This window comes from Nicotiana sylvestris, chromosome 8 (assembly GCF_000393655.2).
Source record: "Nicotiana sylvestris chromosome 8, ASM39365v2, whole genome shotgun sequence".
Taxonomy (NCBI): Eukaryota; Viridiplantae; Streptophyta; class Magnoliopsida; order Solanales; family Solanaceae; genus Nicotiana; species Nicotiana sylvestris.
The window spans coordinates 189,320,817-189,343,905 of record NC_091064.1 but is presented as its reverse complement, the minus strand read 5'-3'; positions in this window follow the sequence as shown (position 1 = coordinate 189,343,905).

Genomic DNA, 23,089 nt, shown 5'->3' with positions numbered 1-23,089 from the left:
TATTGGTTGTGTCCGAGGAGTAGACAAAATTAGCCGAACCTCGTAAATTCTGGTGTTCCTTTTATTGCTGCTTTATTGTCTTATTTATTATTTGGTGGCTGTCATAATTTTTGGTATAGTAGTTGTGACTTATTCATACTATATACATTTGGCTTCCGCAAGCTTGATGTATGCAATGGTTTGCACAAGGCCTGACATTTCACAAGCTGTTGGAGTTATTAGCAGATATATGCACAATCCAGGGAAGGAGCATTGGCAAGCTGTGAAGTGGATTCTACGGTATATTCATAATACTGTAGATGTCGGGTTAGTTTTTGAGCAGGAAGACAATCAGTCTGTAGTTGGATATTGTGACTCAGATTTTGCGGGTGATCTGGACAAACGAAGATCAACTACTGGTTATGTGTTTACTTTTGCAAAGGCACCAGTTAGTTGGAAGTCTACTTTGCAGTCAACAGTTGCTTTGTCTACAACAGAGGCAGAGTACATGGCTATTACAGAGGCTGTGAAGGAGGCAATTTGGCTTCAAGGATTGCTAAAGGAGCTTGGTGTTGAACAAAAAGGTATCACAATTTTTTGTGATAGTCAAAGTGCTATTCAATTAGCGAAGAACCAAGTTTATCATGCAAGGACGAAGCACATTGATGTTCGGTATCATTTTGTACGAGAAATCATAGAAGAAGGTGGAGTCACGATGAAGAAAATTCATACTACAGAGAATCCTGCTGATATGCTGACAAAAGTGGTGACTGCGGTCAAGTTTCAACATTGTTTGGATTTGATCAACATTGTTGAACACTGAAGATTGAAGATGAAGACACAACCAAAATTTGTTATTGAGAGAAGATTGAAGATGTGGAATTTTGCCAAGGTGGAGATTTGTTGAATTTGGCAAAGTCCCACATCGGTGGGTTAGCCATTTGGTTGGGAAATTTTCCCTATAAAAGAAGGCCTAATGTTTAGGATTTAAACACACCTCTCATTTGCCTTCTCATCTGTTTAAGGCATTTGTATCTTCTCTCTTTAGTATTATTTCACTTGTATTTTTGGAGTGGAATAAAATATTGGTTGTGTCCGAGGAGTAGGCAAAATTAGCCGAACCTCGTAAATTCTGGTGTTCCTTTTATTGTTGCTTTATTGTCTTATTTATTATTTGGTGGCTGTCATAATTTTTGGTATAGTAGTTGTGACTTATTCACACTATATACATTTGGCTTCCGCAACAATTGGTATCAGAGCCAAGGTACTGTCTAAGTATGCTCTGTGGTTGCAGCATAGTCTGATCTTCCACATCAGAAAAGATTGGCAAGCTGTGAAGTGGATTCTACGGTATATTCATAATACTGTAGATGTCGGGTTAGTTTTTGAGCAGGAAGACAATCAGTCTGTAGTTGGATATTGTGACTCAGATTTTGCGGGTGATCTGGACAAACGAAGATCAACTACTGGTTATGTGTTTACTTTTGCAAAGGCACCAGTTAGTTGGAAGTCTACTTTGCAGTCAACAGTTGCTTTGTCTACAACAGAGGCAGAGTACATGGCTATTACAGAGGCTGTGAAGGAGGCAATTTGGCTTCAAGGATTGCTAAAGGAGCTTGGTGTTGAACAAAAAGGTATCACAATTTTTTGTGATAGTCAAAGTGCTATTCAATTAGCGAAGAACCAAGTTTATCATGCAAGGACGAAGCACATTGATGTTCGGTATCATTTCGTACGAGAAATCATAGAAGAAGGTGGAGTCACGGTGAAGAAAATTCATACTACAGAGAATCCTGCTGATATGCTGACAAAGGTGGTGACTGCGGTCAAGTTTCAACATTGTTTGGATTTGATCGACATTGTTGAACACTGAAGATTGAAGATGAAGACACAACCAAAATTTGTTATTGAGAGAAAATTGAAGATGTGGAATTTTGCCAAGGTGGAGATTTGTTGAAATTGGCAAAATGTTTGTCCCACATCGGTGGGAAAACAAAAGTTGGGGGGATTTTCCCCCTATAAAAGAAGGCTTAATGTTTAGGATTTAAACACACCTCTCATTTGCCTTCTCATCTGTTTAAGGCATTTGTATCTTCTCTCTTTAGTATTATTTCACTTGTATTTTTGGAGTGGAATAAAATATTGGTTGTGTCCGAGGAGTAGGCAAAATTAGCCGAACCTCGTAAATTCTGGTGTTCCTTTTATTGTTGCTTTATTGTCTTATTTATTATTTGGTGGCTGTCATAATTTTTGGTATAGTAGTTGTGACTTATTCACACTATATACATTTGGCTTCCGCAACAATTGGTATCAGAGCCAAGGTACTGTCTAAGTATGCTCTGTGGTTGCAGCATAGTCTGATCTTCCACATCAGAAAAGATTGGCAAGCTGTGAAGTGGATTCTACGGTATATTCATAATACTGTAGATGTCGGGTTAGTTTTTGAGCAGGAAGACAATCAGTCTGTAGTTGGATATTGTGACTCAGATTTTGCGGGTGATCTGGACAAACGAAGATCAACTACTGGTTATGTGTTTACTTTTGCAAAGGCACCAGTTAGTTGGAAGTCTACTTTGCAGTCAACAGTTGCTTTGTCTACAACAGAGGCAGAGTACATGGCTATTACAGAGGCTGTAAAGGAGGCAATTTGGCTTCAAGGATTGCTAAAGGAGCTTGGTGTTGCACAAAAAAGTATCACAATTTTTTGTGATAGTCAAAGTGCTATTCAATTAGCGAAGAACCAAGTTTATCATGCAAGGACGAAGCACATTGATGTTCGGTATTATTTTGTACGAGAAATCATAGAAGAAGGTGGAGTCACGATGAAGAAAATTCATACTACAGAGAATCCTGCTGATATGCTGACAAAAGTGGTGTCTGCGGTCAAGTTTCAACATTGTTTGGATTTGATCGACATTGTTGAACACTGAAGATTGAAGATGAAAACACAATCAAAATTTGTTATTGAGAGAAAAAAAAATTGAAGATGTGGAATTTTGCCAAGGTGGAGATTTGTTGAATTTGGCAAATCCCACATCGGTGGGTTAGCCTTTTGGTAAGGAATTTTTTCCTATAAAAGGAGGCCTAATGTTTAGGATTTAAATACACCCCTCATTTGCCTTCCTATTTTCTTAAGGTATTTGTATCTTCTTTCTTTAGTATTATTTCACTTGTATTTTTGGAGTGAAATAAAATATTGGTTGTGTCCGAGGAGTAGGCAAAATTAGCCGAACCTCGTAAATTCTGGTGTTCCTTTTATTGTTGTTTTATTGTCTTATTTATTATTTGGTGGCTGTCATAACTTTTGATATAGTAGTTGTGAATTATTCACATTATATACATTTGGCTTCCGCAACAGTTGATGGTAGCGAATAATAGAGGAATTGTGGGAGGTTGGGACGAGAAAGATGGGCGGAGGGAAGAGGAGGGGAAAGAGAGACGGGGAAAGGGGAGGGGGAGGGAAAATAGGATAGAAAATGAAAAAAAAAATTACAGAAAGGGGGTGGGAGTTTGTCAGGGAAGACAAGAGAGGTGGGAGGGGAGGGGAAAAAGAAGGGGAGAGGGAAATTTTTTTTTCTCATTTATATTTTATTCTGATTCTAATAATTTTTTAATAAAAATAATACTATTCACGCACCTTGGCAGTGTGATTTGCATACAATTTAGCCATATCAGCTGTGCCGCTTCCACGTAGGCATGGTTAACGGTCAAATATTTTTATTAGTATCCATTCCATCAAGTTGGAATGTTCAAATAAAAAAAATATAAATTCATATCTCGAATTTATAAACTGATACAAATTTAAGTGTCCACGAGGTCAATTGGCCTTAAAGAAAATATCAATATGCCCTTTGGATATGTGCGTTCAACATACCGAGAGAGTTGTGCATATAATTTCAAAGAACATATATTATTGGTTTACAAGTAGAAAAGCCTATAATAAAAGAATATATTCGCAAATAAATATATTTATATATTAATCGTTGTTTAGGTTAGAGAAATAATACATCTCGCACATCTGATCGGATAGAGAGAACCCCCTTGATCTCAAAGCCAAGACTAAATGAGATGGGCATTGACTGATCTTCCAAAGGTTAAATGACTCTCAATATTAATATAAATTATGGCATGCCTAATTGCTACTATGTAGAGCTTCAAAATTTAAAATGTCTTAGATCCATCTTTACTTAGGCCTGTTTGAAAAGTTATCCTGTAATTGGATTTGGATGTAACTGGTTGTAATTACATAATTTTGGCATGTTTGGCTGACCAAATAATTACTTGGCCAGCATGTAATTAGGTGTAATTGAGAGGGTGTAATTATACTCTGCAATTCACAAGGGAGAGCTTAGAATTGTTGGTAATTACACGGTGTACTTACACGATTATTTTTTGAATCTTTTTTCTTTAAATTTACTTTTCAATTTTTAAATTTTTTTATATTTTTAACTTTTTAATATTTTTTAAATATTATGTTTTACATTTTTATTTTTTATTTCCATATTTCTCATTTTCCAACTTTTACTTCACGTGTTTCTATGTAATTTTTCATATTTTATTCTTTCTTAATTATTTTTTTTATTTTTATTATATTTAACAATGTTATTATTCTGATTTTTCAAAAACATTATACCCCGTAATTTTAGAAAAAATAAGGCATCCACAAACTTGATGAGGTTATATGTAGTAAAGTTGAACTTTGTTGTTGGATGAGGTTATATGCAAACTTAACTATGTTAAATAATATTCTCATTTTCAACTTTTATTTTTTATGATTCCATGTAGCTGCTCATATCTTTCTTATTTTTTCATTTAGCATAATTTTGTAATTATTCACTCCTCCTAGTACTAGAAATAATGAATCATTAATAAACTTAACATATAATGAGTAATGTCATTAAAGTAGAATGTCATTGTTGAATAAGGTTATAGATTTGTCTTCCTTCTCTTTTGAATTATATTTACTCAAATTAAGTTAAAACTTATTTTATCTTATGTTATAATTTTACATATGAGTATTATGTTAATTTTTTTGTATTTTGAATTTATGTTATATTTTCGCTTCCATTTTATTTGTTTTAGTAGTATTCACTTATAAATTCAGATTACATTTCGTTCATTGTTCAGTTAAAATTACAGATTATTTTTTCATAAAATATTTGAGTAATGTTATGACATTATTTTTATAAATTTTAATTATTTTATCAAGCATGCAGTCTATGATATTCTTACAAAATATGTACTTTTAGATTTTATATTGATTAAAGTAAAATATTATTAATTTAATATATATATATATATATATATATATATATATATATATCAATTATTTTTACAATATTAGTTATAAATATATGATTAGTAATTAATATATTTTCAATATATATATGTGTGTGTGTGTGTGTGTGTGTGTGTTTGCGCGCGCGCGTGTTATGTGTGTGTGTGTTAAATATTAATTTTTAATTTTTAATAATTAATTTTATATTTAAAATTTAATATAACTGTGTGATGATATTTTTGTTCAACCAAATAGGACATTTGTAATTATACTGAAATTACATTATGATAAAAAAAAAATAGGTCATTGTAATTATAATACCGTGTAATGACTAGATTGTGTATTTACTATCTTAGTAATTACAATTACCCGGTGACTTTCCAAATAGACCCTTATATTATTGCTAGCATAATTAGACAATTTTGCATAAACACTTTTTTTCATGTCATTTTACATATTCAAAAGTCTATTTTTTGTTGAAGATATTTTAATTGTAACTGTCACTTTCACACCCTCTTTTGTATCAAACTTTTTGGGTTTGTGAAAATTAAAAGGCCACGACAGGCTTTTGAAAATCTAAGGGATAGAAATGTAAATATGTGATCAAATTTAATGGTAAAGTTTATAAGGAAAGATAAGAAATAAAAGAGAGACGTGTTCTTTTTATTTCACGGGTCTAAAGTAGTAAAAGAGACACGTGCTCTTTTCATTTAATTCACGGGCCTAAAATTATATTTCAAGAACAAATGTACTCACTCGGCTCACTTTTACTTAGCATGTATACTAAACATAAATTTTTATTTTTACTTGTCACTTTACGCATATAAAAAAAGACAAAAAAAAATATCCTGTTATTCTCACAGTATTTATTACTCATTTCAAATTATTTTTTCAAATCTAATAAAATATGCATCAATTAATATGGATATCATTGTAAATTATGTACTTCATTATTATTTGTCAAGGAGAATGAAAAATCAAACGTGCCAAGTAAAAGAAAAGTATTTAATAAAAGAAACATTCATTTCACAGTTCTAAATTTACATTTCAGATCAAGAAAGAAATCTATATATATATTAAAGCAAAAAAGTTACCATATATAATTGACATTATGGTTAAGCGAAGTGGCAAATTAAAATAGTCAAATATAGAATAAAGTTACCATAAATTAAAAGATAATTTTGAATTTACAGATAAATTTCTAAAATTCGAATTTAAATTAAAAATAAAAATTATCTTTTTTTTATCATGTTATCATACTTAATTCGGTTAATGATCATATGCAATCATGTTAAGAACTTTTGTTATTTTTTATAATTATTTAAATAATACTTTGCCTCTAGCAAAAAAAAAAAAAAACTACTTCATATAACTATAAAACTCTTTCACATTTAAAATCTTATAAGTATAGTTATTTGAAACAGTGTAGCTAGATTTGAATAAAACGAAACTCTTTTAAAGTAAATATAATATATAGGGTACACGTCTATGTTTATCTAAATAACAAAAAAAAAAGTTTACAAAACCAAATAAAAGTTTACTTACATATATAATAAAGTAAACATACATGCTGGAGAAAGAAACATCACAAAATCAACCAATATTAAAAAATAAAGTTGTTTCTTTTTTCTTCTTGAAGAATATTTGTTTGAAGAGTCAATTTGCATAAATGGATATCAAACAAATAACAAAACTTTGGCTATACAATTGCTATCATTAATTTTAATTTAGCACATTCAAGGAATTGAAGGGTATAAGCTGAAACCCCTTCATTTAGCTGTAGTCAAGTCAATATTGCAAGGGTATAATATTTTTTTCGTTGAAGAATATTAGTTTTGAATCATTAGATTATGTGAAAGGTTTTTTTTTCAAACTCAACAAGAGATAAATTGGTTTCTAATTGATAGTTTCTATAGCGACTTTTAAGTGTAACAAAGAGTATATATAAAGAAAAAATTGGTATAACGTGATATATTTTTTTTAAATGTAAATAAATTATTTTGATTTTTTTTTGCTTTTTTTAATTCAAAGATAATAAAAAGACAAGATATTTTTGAACATTAGTCGGGAGTTTTAAAATTATTATAATAGAAGTTATATCATGGATAAACTCAAAAACTGAAATCTTATGGAATATTTACATAATATCCGGCCATATTTATTGTTTACTTCTTATAGCTAATATAAATAGATGATATACCGACAACACACGATTATACACATATTATATATGGATTATATATAAATAACACATCATTCAATTTTTTTTAATTTAGGTGGTCGGGTGAGCACCTATTTAGCTGATTAGATAAAGCCAAAAGAAAAATATGAAATAATTTCAACCAAAGGCTAAAAATATAATTAAAGTTCATATGTAGACAATTTTTATTAAAACTCATCCTTTTATAGTGAAATAAATTAACTTTTTGTAACAACAGAAATAATGACATAAAAAATAAGATAAAAGAGAATAAAATTTGAAAAAATATTAGAAAAATCTAAAAACGAGAAATAAAGATGACAACAAATTTCTTATTATGTTTCATCTTTGTTGAATATAAAAAATTTGAAAGTTAATCTCATCGATTTCAAATATATTTTTTTCAACCCAAATACATAGATTATAAGATAAGGATATCTTCGAATTATTTTTAATTTACATTATGTGTCGTTTTTAAAAAAATCACTATTACTAACAAACTCATATGATATTTGAATTTGAATTGGAATGCAATTTGAGTAGTTTGCATTGAGGTTAAGCCAAGTATGGTGTCGAAAGATAAACTACTCGACAATTTTAAGACAATATATGCAATATTTTATAATAAAAATCAACTAATTTAACATTTAATAATTCAAAGAACAAAATTTTTGTATATATAGGATATTAAAAATTCAAATGCTGGGGCTAGAGATATCGATAAACTTAAAGTGGAGTCATACTGAAATAAATCCGGCTAAAGAATCATTTAAATTTTTAGATAGCCGATTAAAGTGAATTTTAAATTAAGAATAATATCCTCACTTGCATCATTATAAAGATAATTATTATTATAGTACATATAAAGTTTTAGAAATTAAAATTTCAAAATAAAAATATTTTTTGAAAGATAAAATCATTCCAACTAAGAGTTTAAGTCGTAGTATAAGAGTCACGTTGTAATCAAAGAATCGTTTATATCATGTCAACCTTTGTGTTTTTCCATAAATATGAGTTATTATTTCACTTTGTGGCTATTTTTAAGTTCCAATGACACCAATGAGAATAGTGCAAAAATAAAATTATTACTATGAGAATTGAGAAAATGTTAGTGTTTTTCATGTAGTATTTCTTAATTAATATCTGACGATTATCTATAATTATTTAGGAGGTTTAAATGTTAAGGTTATTTACATATAATTCAAATAACTAGATATTTAACATGGTTAATGTCAAATATCAAAATGGATTAAAAAAATTCACTAGCTAAAGAATTTTTTTATATTTTTAGATAGCCAACTGAAATGAGTTTTGAATTAAGAATAATATTTTCAATTACATTATTATAAAAATAATAATTATTGAAAAATAATGTTTTAGAAACTGAAATTTTAAGAAAGAAATATTTTTTAAGAGATATCAACACACGTGGAAGTATTATTGGCAATTGAACATTTTGGAGCATTGGCTCAAGTTATGAATTGAGTTGTGAAGTAAATGTGGAAAAGAGAAGAGGTTTATGATATTGTCTCCGTTGCTGGGATGTTGTTACTTTTGATGTTATCTCTGTTGCCGGGATGTTATTGTTTTGATATTGTTTCCCTTGCCGGGATATGGTTGTTATACTATTGTTCCCTTGCCGGGATTTTATTGTGATTTTATTGATTCGCTTGCCCTTATTGCTTTGTGATTATTGTTTCGGTAAGGAAAAGTGTTAAAGCACGAATGGTGATGCCGTGCATGATATTTGTGAGAGAGTGTTAATGCACGAAGGGTGATGTCGTGCCGATTTTGTGAGGTTAAAGTACGAAGGGTGATGTCGTGCCACACGATTTACAATTCCGTGCCATAATATGAGTAATGATGCACGAGTCATTCCGTGCCATGATTATGTGAGGTAAAAATACGAAGGGTGATGTCGTCCCGATTTTATTGATTTTATGGTGAGGACGAGAGTAAAAGCACGAAGGGTGATGCCGATCACTTGTCTTTATTTCTGATTCTTGTTGATAATTGAACTTCGGTATTCCTTATATTTATCTGCTATTCTTCTATTATTACTTGATGTTCCCCGCAACATGTTTCCCCCTCCTATCATTAACTGTATATTTCTGCCTTTATTTTCCGTTGTATACGATTTAACTGCACAGTTTTATTTGGTAGTCCTGTCCTAGCCTCGTCACTACTTCGCCGAGGTTAGGCTAGGCACTTACCAACATATAGGGTCGGTTGTGATGATACTACACTCTACACTGTGTGCAGATCCTGGTGCTGCAGCTTTTGGACCGCAGTGAGGTTGCTGCCTTCAGTCCATTCAGGCGATCCGAGGTAGTCCTGCAGGCGTCTGCAGGCTTTGGCGTCTCCTTCTATCATTTCCTTTTTGTTTTTACTTATTCAGAGATAGAGTTGTGTATTTCTATTCATAATTTATTTGTAGTATTCATAGATGGTCCGTGACATTGTGATACCAAATTTTGGGTAGAGTTGTACTTAGACTTTCGCAGTTTGTATTAATCTAAATTATCAAATTTCATCTTCCGCACTGTTTTTGTTATTATTATTTCTGCTGCTTTTGTTATGTTATTTTGGAATTTCTAAGGGATTAAAAATGAAAATAGTTATATAATTTGGACTAATTGGCTTGCCTAGCTTTCACTAGTAGGAACCATCACGACTCCCGAGGGTGAAAATTCTGATCGTGACAAGTTGGTATCAAAGCTCTATGTTACTTAGGTCTCACAATTCACGAACATGCTTAGTAGAGTCTGAGGGATCGGTACGGAGACGTCTGTATTTATCCTCCAGAGGCTATAGAGTTAGGAAAAACTTCATATCTATTCTTTCCTATCATGCGATTTGGTTTCTCAATGCTAATTGAATTTCTACTATGTTCTTTCGCAGATGGCGAGAACACGCGCTTCCTCATCCACTGATCAGCAGCCCGAGCCCCCAGCAGCAGCTCTCATGAGGGGCAGAGGGCGAGGCTGAGACCGTACTAAAGGCCGAGGCAGGGGCAGAGCTCAGCCCAAAACAGCAGCACCAGCGGCGGAGCCTCACATTGAGTTTGATGATGAGGTTCAGGCCTAGGTAGTTCCGGTGGGCCCAGCTCAGGTCCCAGAAAGGTTCAGTGCTATCCTAGTACTCCAGGATGCTCTGGTCCGTCTAGTGGATCTTATAGAGAGTGTCCCTCGGGCAGGCTTACTTCCGGTAGCACTAGCCATCTCTCAGGCTGGGGGAGGAGCATAGACTCCTGCTACCCGCACTCCGGAGCAGATGGCTCCCCAGTTTCAGACTCCAGTAGCTAAGCCAGTTGGAGCAGTTCAGCTGGGTGTGGTAGCTCAGACCAGTGATGGAGTAGCTATGTCTGTTGATGCCTTGTGGAGATTGGACAGGTTTACTAAGCTCTTCATTACCACTTTCAGCGGTGTATCTTCCGGAGATCCCCAGGATTATCTATACAGCTCATGAGGTTCTCAGGAACATGGGGATAGTGGAGACCAATGGGGTCGACTTTGCTGCTTTCCGCTTATTTGGATCCGCCAAGACTTGGTGGAGAGATTTTTGTTTGGCTAGACCAGTTGGATCACCAGCTTTGACTTGGGATTAGTTTTCTCAGCTATTTCTGGAGAAGTTACTTCCTATCACTCATAGGGAGAACTATTAGAGGTAATTTGAGCGTCTCCAACAGGGTTCTATGACTGTTAGTCAGTACGAAACCAGGTTTATTGATTTGGCCCATCATGCTCTTCTTATACTTCCTACTGAGAGAGAGAGAGAGAGAGAGGGAAGGGAGATTTATTGAGGGACTCGTTCAGCCTATTCGATTGCAGATGGCTAAGGAGATGGGGAGGGAGATTTCTTTTTAGGATGCGGCCAATGTGGCCAGAAGAGTTGAGATGGTTTTATCATAGGGGGGTGGTCAGGGGTCTGACAAGAGACCTCGTCATTCTGGTAGGTTCAGTGGTTCCTCGTCTGGAGGTAGGGATTCTTTTTGTAGGGTCCATCCTCCCAGGCCATTTCATTCAGCTATTCAGGCTTCTCACAGTGCTCCAGGTGGTCGTGGTTCTCGTATGCAGTATTCTGATCAGTTGCCCTACAGTGCACTGCTAGTTTCTATCAGTGCACCTCCGCTCCAGAGTTTTCAGAGTGGTTATTCAGGCCGTCAGGGTCAGCAGTCTCATCCGCCGAGGACTTGTTATACATATGGTGATACAGGGCATATTGTTAGATTTTTCCCTCGAGCACCGAGCAGCTCTCAACATCAGGGTTCTCGTGCCATGGTTCAGGCACCGAGTGTTCCAAGGCCCGCCCAGCCAACTAGAGGTAGAGGTAGAGGTACTAGAGGTGGAGGTAGAGGTATTAGAGGTGGAGGTCAGGCCGCTAGAGGTGGAGGCCAGCCAACAGGAGGCTGTCCCAGAGATGTAGTTCAGAGTGGTGGGGTCCAACCCCGATGTTATGCTCTTTTAGCCAGGCCTGAGGCTGAGGCCTCCGATATAGTTATCACAGGTACTGTTCTGGTTTGTAGTAGAGATGCTTTAGTTCTATCTGATCCAGGGTCTACATACTCTTATGTGTCATCTTATTTTGCACCATATCTGGTCATACCTAATGATTCTTTGAGAGCTCTTGTATATGTGTCCACACCAGTGGGTAATTCTATTGTGGTAGATTGTGTCCATCGTTCATGTATAGTTGTGATTGGGGATCTTGAGACTCGAGTATATTTGTTAATTTTGGACATGGTTGATTTTGATGTCATATTAGGGATGGACTGGCTATCACCTTACCATGCTGTGAGCACGTGATTTTTTCCCTATATGAGAATTACTCCCAAAAATTCAAAATAAAATGATTTTCCTTGGTGTGCAATTTTGAGAATTTTGTGACATTTTTGGATAATTATTTGTATTTATTTGTGCATGTTTATTTGTTAAATTAATAAAACAATACAAAATATATGTCACGTTTGCATTTAGGATTTGGTCCTACAATTGTTAGTAATTAAGTTTGTTTTACAAAAATTAAAAAATTACAAAAATAGGCATCTTTTGCATTTTTAGCATTTAATGTCCAAATATACAATTTTATGCTTAATTGCTACTTAATTATGCGTTAATTGTTATTGGGAATTAATTTGCGCTTTTATAACTTAACTTAGTTCTTAATAATAATTTAAGTATTTTATAATTTAGTTCTAGAAAAATAAAAGAAGAAAGAGAGCAAAAATACAAAGAAAAATCGGATTGGGCCATTTCTTCAAATTTCAACCCCAAGCCCAAACAATTGTCCAATCTTCCCCACGACCCGGTCCATTTCAAACCGGGTCAACCCGGTCCATAACCCAACACCCTATTATCTTGCATTTCAAAAAATAAAACAAAAGAAAACAAAAAAAAATGAAAAAAAAACCTAAAAACTATACTAACTACCTAACTACCCCCCCTTCTCTATCTCTCTTCTTCTTCTTCCTCAAGCAAAACACCCAAGACCCCAACCATGGCCTCCCCTCCATCCTCACCTCCAAACAGACCCCTCCAGCCCTTCCCTCTCACACCGTCACTCTCACGACACACACACACGCACGTCACCCTCACGACCCCGGCTCGACTAAACGACCCCTCCACCGTCCGCCATTGACGAGCAACGTTGTTGCTGCGTTTTGCTCATCGACCAACTGCTTTTGATTTCTCCTTCCTCAACCTTACGTCCAAACACACCTTACGCTGCTGCTTAACGTCCAGAAACTCTCCAGCTCGTGAAGTTTTACAGCCCGCCATGGACGAGCACGCACAACTGCGTCGACCAGCTCCTCCGTTACCGCAACGCTGCCAGCCCGTTGCCGCTGCTACTGCTTCAACTTTCTTCTACACTGCTGCTGCCATGGCCAGCTGCGGGCTGCTTCACGTTTCAGCTTCTGCTGTTGCTCCTTTCCTCTTCGTTTCGTCAAAGTTCGAAGGTCTTTCGTTGAGTCGAGGCCCGGACAGATTTGTTTGTAATCGAGTTCGTCGTTTCATTTCCGGTTAGTTGGTTTTTGAATCTCATTTATTGTCCATAATTTTTGTTTGATATTTTTCGGATCCGAAACCGTTAAATGTTTGTTTCGTTCATTATTTTTGTGAATTTTTCAGTTTGTTTCATGTTTGTTTCATTGTTCTTATTTATTGTTTAGGTAAATGTTGTTAGTTTAATGTTAGTTAGATACAAATTGAAGTTTAATTAATTATTTCTTCAATTTGTTTCATGTATTTTATGTATTTTCCAGAAATTGTTAATATTGTTAAGTTCAAGTTTAAATTCATAATTGTTTCTTCTTAGGTTTTGTTTTGTTATTTGCCTAAAAGAATTTAGTTGTAATAGGGAAGTATGTTGGTTTAATCATTTGAATCCGTCATGTTGTTTTTGTTCAAAATAAATTTAATTCATGTCCATACTTTGTTTAATTTTTCTTGAATCCGCAATTTGTATAGTTTTGATTTTCTTGTTTATTGTTTATCATTTATGATTACTTCTTGAATTTGTCTCATAATCTTGTTTAAGTTTAATATAGGAATTGTTGGTTGTAATGTTGTTAGAGTTGATTTTAAGTTCAATATTATTGAATTTAGAAATCTGAATATACTTGTTTGTTGTTGAATCTGAAAATAGGTTTGTTTGTTGCTAAAAATATTGTTCAATCAAATTTTAGTTGTTCTTTGTTGTTCAATTTGTGTTCATGTGATTTGTTGTTGAAATGTTGAAGAAATCATATTCATGTGATTTGTTGTTTGAATTTGTGTAGAAATTGGTCATATTGGCTATATTTTGGTTGAGTGTGATTAATTGATTTGTTATAGCTGATGGGGGTAGTTTGGTAATTTGCAGTACGTTCAGGGGTAGTTTAGGAATTGTACATTTTGTAATTTTTTATGTTAAGCATGGGGGACAAAAAATAATGGGGTGGATTTTGATATAATTATTTAATTTAATGGGAGACAAGACAAATTTTAGTGTGGGGGAATCTTGTATTTGTTTATGTTAGGCATGTGAGATAAAATATAGTGGGGTGGGTTTGATATATTTATTTAATGTAATGGGGATGAGTGGGAAGAATGATGGGTTTGGTAGGAAAAAATATTGATTTATTAGTTAATTAAAGAGGTTGGGAATGTGTTATAAATAGGTAGAAGTCTTGAATCAGAATGGGGGAACTAATCTGAGAGAGATAGATATATAGAGAGAAAAAAAGAAGAAGAGCTGAATATTTAAGAGAGAAAGAAAAAAAACCAAAAAAATATTATAACTTTCAAGAAAGGAAAGAAAAAAAAATACAAATAAAAAGAGCTGAAAATTGGAAGAGAGAGTAGTACACACCTGATAAATATTCTGATATACGGGTTTAGAAATTAAGGGTTAAACATTAATTAGCTTTTCAAATCTGAAAATTCCCTTGGTTTCTGTCCGTTGTTTGTTGACAGTGTTTCTGGATTTTATTTTGATTTTCAAATCTGTCACTGGGATTTTTGTTGACTGGATTGCTGGTTATTATTGTTGTTGCTGTGTTACGTACTGCGTGGCTGACTTTCTTCTTCTTATTATTGGTAATACCAGGTACACAACTGTAATTTTGGCATTTTGTAAGCTGAAATGAAGAACGGAATGTTAAATTTCTAATTTAGTTTTAATTTTTTTTTAATTGTATTTAGATTATTTCATGTATTATTATTCTGTAAATCACTGTCATTAGGCATGTTATAGCGATATATTAAATAATGCCTTAACCGAATTATTAGGAAATATATTTAAGCCTGATTACTAATTAAAACTGTTTAATAATCAAAATAGAAGAAATAACGTAAAAATGGCGTTGCGGAATCAGTTTGGCAAAAATTGACTAAGTTCTTTGTTCATAAGGTTTTTTTGTCAACGTTAAGTTAATCGGAACCATGTAGTTAATTTCAATTAAAACATGAATTAGTTTGCGAATCAAGTATTAGGACATGATGTGAATTAAAACAAGGTTAGTTAATGTTAAATTGTTTAATTTTTAGAAATATGGTTTAGTGATCAAGTTTTTTTTTCAATTTTCAGTATTTGTAAATAATTAATTTCAATAAGCTTAAGTCATACTAATAATATGAATTTTAATCCAACTATGGGATAATTTTTTATTTTTTGACAATTCCATGTTGTTTGTAATTATAATTTTAGTAATATTACTTTCCATTAATATTTGTTTTAAATTAGTAATTAATATGTTATTTTTAAGTATGTAGAGATTGACTTCATAATTATAGACAAACTTAGTAATAATAAAGATGTAGTCATTAAAGGGTATTCATAAAATAAGGGAGGATCTCGCTAAAAAATAAATAAATATAAATAATACAAAAATTGCAGTCCTCCAATCTTATTTATTTATTTTTTTAAAATATAAGAAAATGCCTAGATTCCGAGATGGGCAATTTAGTAGAATTCACAGTCCCACCTAATAATATCATAAGGCGTAGTATTTTGGCGCATATTTAATAAGGTTATTTTCTTAAATACGGGTGTACATTTATGTAACCCAAATCACGATCTTGACGAAGTCAAAATGCGTCAACAAATCACGTGTGCACTGGTTGTGGCGTGGTTCGAGATGCGTTTTCACGACGTTGCAATTTTGTATAAAATAAATAATGATAAAAGCGGTTTTAAAAGTTAAATTTGCATATAAGTTCTTAATTGTTTAAAAATCAGATAAATGAGCCAAATATGACAATTGAGCGACCGTGCTAAAACCACGGAATTCGGGAATGCCTAATACCTTCTCCCGGGTTAACAGAATTCCTTATCCGGATTTCTGGTTCGCGGACTGTAATACAGAGTCATTCTTTTCCTCGATTCGGGATTAAAATTGGTGACTTGGGACACCCTAAATCTCCCAAGTGGCGACTCTGAAATAAATAAATAAATCCAGTTTCGATCGTCCTTTAATTGGAAAAAACTCCCTTGTACCCCCGCGGGGGCGGAAAAAGGAGGTGCGACAGCTCTGGCGACTCTGCTGGGGAACGAACCCAGAATCTCTGGTTCAGGGTTCAGAATTCGAGCTTAGATAAATTGTTGTATTTAATTGTATCTGATTTTCCTACATGTTTTATGCTAAATGTGCTAAATGTTACCGCTTTTATATTATCTGAACTGTATATAAACTGTGCCGACACCCTTCTCTCTTCACCTCCGGGGATGTGCTTACTGGTTGAGACTCCCTATTCTGTTAGTGTCATACCCTGAAATAAGAAAGAGGTCGGACAAGTTACGAAGCCGGATGGCCTTTTGGTTCCCGGTAAGTTGCCCCCTCCTCGACTCGAGTTGTCCGCTCGGGTACACAGTCTAGTACACTGACCCAGGTTTTGAATATAGAATAACGTGACTTCATGCCGGATCCCTAGTAGGAACGCTTATTTGCATCACGTTGCATTTGACTTAGGGGACTCAACACAGGGGTTGAGTCCGTCTAGGACTAGCAACCTGAAATGAAAAGACCATTCTGATGCATCATACTTGCTCTGTACATATATTTGTTTCGAACTTACATGTTGACCGGTTTCTGAATCTCGGGAATGTTGGAAAATTGAAGGAAGAAAAGAGAAAAAAAAGGAAAAAGAATATATTAGTTAGGGAGTTAATTGATTATTTTAGAAAAAATCAATGACCAATTACTGGCGAAACTCTGCCGAAATTTTGAAAAAAAAAGAGGAAAATATTTTATTTTGTTTTACTAAAAAATATAGAAAAAAAGAGTCTTTTATTTTTGGAAAAATAGATTGTTTTATTGTTTGTCGAAAATGGAAAAAAAATCGTTATTTTGTCTTTTTCAAAAATAGAAAAGGAAAATAGATTGTCTTGCCAGGAAAAAATAAAAAATGAAAAAGAGTCATGTTTAAAAATAGTTCGGTTAATTTGCTCGAACTACGCATGGTTTGATTCTCATAGGGTGTGAGATACGTAGGCAACCCTCATCGGGTCCAACCTCCCCTTTGCAAAGATAACCAAAAAGTATCAAAATTTTAATTTTTGTCATAAATAAACCAGGTGATGCTGTTTTTGTCAAAAATAGCCAAATATTCCCAAACGGGGCACCGGAGGGCTGACTTTGCATAAACAGCCACCTTTGGTCGTATTTTGATTTTTGACCCTCACAGTCTTAAAATTTTCACCCCTGAGGCGCAGGAAGGTCGTGTCGCAATATCGGGTCTTTTACCTAAAAATATTAGAATTAAGAATTGAGTTCTTCATTTGAAATATAGGGTTAATTTTGAATCGATAATATAGATAGTAGTTTTTGGAGTTAAATAAAAGTTTTCTTTTGCTTAAACGCTTTAATAAATGTGCAGGATGAGCACGACAATAAATGAGCCTTTTTCAATAATGACCAAAATCCCTTTTGAGCTGCAATTGTGGTGGAATGATTTGGGCAAAGAAGGGCAAGACGAAGTGAGAAAATATTTGAAAGACCTTCCGGATTTATTAGACATTCAGCCTCGGGGGGATATCATCAGGGCATTGGTCGCCCATTGGGATTCGGCACATAATGTGTTTCATTTTTCAGACTTTGAACTCACCCCAACAATAGAAGAAATAGCGGGGTACATTGGAAGTGACCAAGCTCCATTGAGATTCAAATACTTGATTGCTCCTAGAGCCATTACCATACATCGATTCCTGGATTCCTTGAAAGTACCCCGGACAGTTCATCACCCAGATTTTGCAAAGGGTTTCTGCAGTTTCCGCTTCGTGTATGATAGATATGGACATGTGGGCGGGTTCAATAATCCAGACTTTAAGCTTTGCAGCAGAAATAGCCGACAAAAATGGGAGAAACACAGGCGAGTGGCATTTATGGTAGCTTTTTTGGGTCTCGTAATATTCCCAAGGAAAGATGGTAATATTGATTTGAAAATAGCAGGCGTCGTCAGTACTTTGCAAACCATGGGGAAAAGCACTTTAGCACCTATGATTGTGGCTGATATCTTCAGAGCTCTCACTGCGTGCAAAGCTGGGGGCAAATTTTTTGAGGGATGTAACTTATTGTTACAAATGTGGATGATTGAGCATTTGTGCCCGCGCTCTCAGTTATTGAGTTATGGCTCGGCTGAGAAAACTTGTATAGGGGAATTTTGTACGAGAATCAAAGGGGCTAATCTACCTGAAGGAGTCACGGCTTGGGCATTATTATTTCGGAACCTCAAGGCTAGCCAGATACAGTGGGTGCTTGGATGGTTGTCTGTCGAGGAAGTCATATATATGCCAGCAGCCCGACCGCATTTTTTGTTAATGGGACTCAAAAGCATACAACCTTATGCACCGTATCGGGTTCTGAGGCAACTCGGTAGATATCAAGTAATACCAAGAGATGAAGATTTGAGTACCCAAGTGGTCGAAATTAGTCCTGACGGTCGATTCCCCGAGGAAGAGGTTCGTCAAATTTGGAGTGAGTGTCAATATCTGATGGCAAACACTTGTGTGTCTGATAGGGTCAGAGGGGAAATTGCTCCAGGGTATCACGAATGGTTCAGAGGTGACGTGGCATATGGAAGACCGGCTAAAAGACCTCATCTCGAAGATTTCGCCAAGTCGTCCCAAGAGCAGTGAGATTGGTTAGCAAAGGAAGAAAGCTATCGAGTTGAGATTGGTAAATTAAAGCAACAATTCGAGAGTCTAAAATTCGAGAACAGTGTACAGGTTGCTGAGGATCAAGGTGAAAAGAATAGACTAGCTAGAGAAAATGACGCTCTTAAGGCCCAAATCCGACAGTTGAAGATAACCATCGATAAGAAACCGAGGAGCCGATCCGATGAACAATTGGTAAAAAGATTGGAAAGCAAAGTCAGAGAATGGCGGGATGAGCTAGGAAAAGCTGAAAACGTCATGGCAGAACTTAAAGCACAGTGGGCGACAAGAACCGAAGAGCGTCGCCAATACTTGAATCAGTTGAAAAGGGACCATGAGAAAATTGTTGCCAATTTAAAGAGAAAAGTAGTTGCCCTTGAAGGTAAAGCGGTTAGGCAGGCTAGAGACTTTGAAACTGAAAGCGGACATTGTTACAACTTGTTAGCCCAAATGGAGGCAGAAGTGCAACAGCTGCAAGACCAGCACTTGCAAGACTCCCGAGCTTTAAAGACGTGCAGCGATCAGATAAGACGCTTGCTCATAGAAAAGAAGCAAACAAAAGACAGGATTAGAGCCATTGCTCATGCTATTGTCAGGAGATGCCGGGTTTGTGAAGACATGACCCGTACTACTTTTATCTCAGCAGTGATGATCTATGTGAAGCGAACCATGAATGAGTTAGAGCAGCTTGAAAGGGATTTGGATCCTAGACCCGCGGCGAGGCCGAACGACGCCCCGCGGATACCTAAGTTTGAAGCACTAGAATATGCATAGTCCGTGTCTTTGAGTGTCTACCATGTCGAGTCAGTCTTTTGTACGTCCGGATTGAGTATGTTTGCAGCTTAGAGTTTTTGTTTGCTTTCAGATTGCGTTTGTTAGTTTCTTTCCAAAACAAAAGATGTCGAGTTTGTAAGAGTCTGTTTATTAATGAAAGTTGAGCATTTTATTTCCACCCTTATTTTTACATTTATCTTCATGAACTACGCTTGGTTTGATTCGTGCGGGGTCACGATACGTAGGCAATCTCCATAAGATTCGACCATAACCGAAAAGAAAACAAAAAGAATGAAAAGGAAAATATAAGGAAAACCAAGAAAAATAGAAAGAAAGAAAAGAGCGGAAAAACAAGAGAGAGAAAAGAAAAAGCACAAGAGAGGGATAAGGCGAGGAGAAGAAAAATGAAACAAGGAATGAAATGCCGGGATGACGCATGCAATCGGGCAAACGCATAATAGAAAGGAATAACTGTATAAGTGCATTCATGCCAACGTGTGGTTGTTAAATCTGTTAAGACCTAATCGCTAACAAAGTGGTTGTCTAAATGTGTGATATCAGGCAGGTGGTTAATTGATTGGCAATTCTGGCAACTCATCCATACAACACCCGGTCGAAAGATCAAGTAAAAATGACAGGGCAGGATTCGTAAATCAGCATCGTAGACCCTTCGAATGAGGTTGAGGTAACAGATGTGGGTGCTATGAAAGAAGAGATGAGGAAATTAAAAGCACAAATGGCTGAAATGCATCAGGCATGGTCACAGGGACACCCAGCACCACTATATCCTGCCAACCCATCTTACATCCCACCCTTGGCTCAAGCTCCGGAATACCCCTCTCCCGGTCCTTCAACAAGTTTCCCAAGCCATCACTATTATCAGGGAAGAGAGGCTTATGATTCCCAAGCTCCACCTCCCACTCAAAACCCTCCTCCACCAAATGTTCCCGTCTTTGTGGCACCTCCCCCAGCTCCACTACATAGATCATCCAGTGAGCCGCTATTCCAAGCTCACGACACCCAATATTACCCTCCCGAACCCACTTTCAAAGCGCCTGAGCCATATACCTCCTCTCCCCATTTTGAAATCCCGGGAGAAGTTGAGAAACCGGTTAAGAATGCAGAACAAGAGGAGGTGATTCGTAAAGTCAAAAGCCTGGAGCAATCCTTCAGGAACATGCATGGTTTAGGAAACCAAGTTAGTGTCGCATACAAAGATTTGTGCCCTTTTCCTGATGTACAGTTGCCTGCGGGGTTTAAAATGCCGAAGTTTGACTTATATGAGGGGCACGGTGACCCAGTAGCCCATCTGCGTGGTTTCTGTAGCAAAATGAGAGGGGCCGGGGGAAAGGATGAGTTGTTGATAGCATATTTCGGGCAAAGCCTGAGCGGGTCAGCGCTAGAATGGTACACGAGGCAAGACCCCGGTCGATGGTATACATGGGATGATTTGGCCCAGGAATTCATTGGCCATTTTCAATATAACCTCGAAATAGTCCCTGATCGTCTGTCTTTGTTGAAACTAGAAAAGAAGCCTGGGGAAAGTTTTAGAGAGTTTGGTTTCCGCTGGAGGGAACAAGCTGCAAGGGTTGATCCTCCTATGCGGGAGAGTGAGATGGTAGATTACTTCTTGCAAACATTGGAACCTACCTATTTTGGTCATCTAGTGACATCTGTCGGGAAGTCGTTTAATGAAGTGGTAAAGATGGGAGCCATGATTGAAGAAGGATTGAAATCTAACAAGATCTTGAGCTACTCGGCGTTGAAAGCAACCACCCAGGCCATCCAAAGCGGTACTGGTGGTGTGCTGGGGAAGAAGAAGAAAGAAGAAGTTGCTACAGTTGAAGCTAATATTTGGTCCAGGCACAATAATCGTCCACTCTACTACAACCAACCCAGACCCCACCACCCAAACTATCAATATACCATATATGGTCCACCGCAACACTATTATCCACCACCAGAACCACACTTTTCTATTCACCACGCCCAGACCTACACTCAACCCCCAATGCACTCGCAATGGCGTACACCAAGTCCCCAAAATACACAGCCACACCCACAAAATACCTATCCACCTCCCAGGGCTAACAGACCAGGAACCAAGCTTCCGCCCAAACCAAGCTTTTAGAAATGAGAAGGCCCCAAACAAAAAAACATTTACTCCGCTGGGAGAATCTTACACTTCTCTTTTCCACAGATTGAAACAGTTGGGGATGCTGACCCCAGTTGAATCCAAAGCACCAAATCCTCTTCCCAGAAACCTGGACCACTCTGTTAGCTGCGAGTATTGCTCAGGGATGCCGGGGCACGATACTGAAAAATGTTGGAAGTTGAAAAACGCAATCCAAGAGCTCATTGATAATCGCCGTATTGAGGTACAGGCTCCAGAGGCCCCGAACATCAATCAAAATCAGTTACCAGTGCATTATGAGGCCAACATGATCGAACTGATACATAAGGGGGCAGAGCCTAAGAAACCTTCGTAGGTGGTTATGGTGATTTGTTCTACGGAAACCAAAGAAAAGACAGTGAGTGCAAGGCCAGTGGTTCAGTTAAAAGCAATAAAAGACAAGCCAGTGCTAGTAATGGGAAAGGGACCGTTTGCGGCCGAGAAAAAGCAGGAGCCAGTCAAGATAGTGGTACCAAGGTCAGTATCCGCGCCCGTGGTGGTTGTGATAGGAGTCTATGTAGAACCGGTTGTCATAAAACCGGTAGTCCAGTTACCCATGGTTGATAGCAAAGCCGTACCCTGGAAATATGACAAGGTAGTGGTGACATACAAAGGAAAGGAAATTGAGGAAGAAAGTTGTGAAGCACAGGGACTGACCCGGTCGGGACGTTGTTTCGCCCCCGAAGAGTTGAGAAAAGCTAAGGGCGCAAAAGACAATCTAGTGCCAGTTAAAAAAGCTGTAACAGAAGAAGAGGCAGAAGAGTTTCTGAAAAAGATGAAAGGACAAGATTATTCCATTGTTGAGCAACTGAGAAAAACACCGGCCCAAATCTCGTTGTTGTCATTATTAATTCACTCTGATGAGCATTGCCGAGCTTTAATGAAGATATTGAATGAGGCTCATGTGCCTGACAAAATTTCAGTGAACCATTTAGAGACAATTGCCAACAAGATCTTTGAAGTGAACAGGATAGCATTTTCTGATGATGAATTGCCTATGGAAGACACAGAACACAACAAGGCTCTCTATTTGACGGTCAAATGTGAAGGTTCA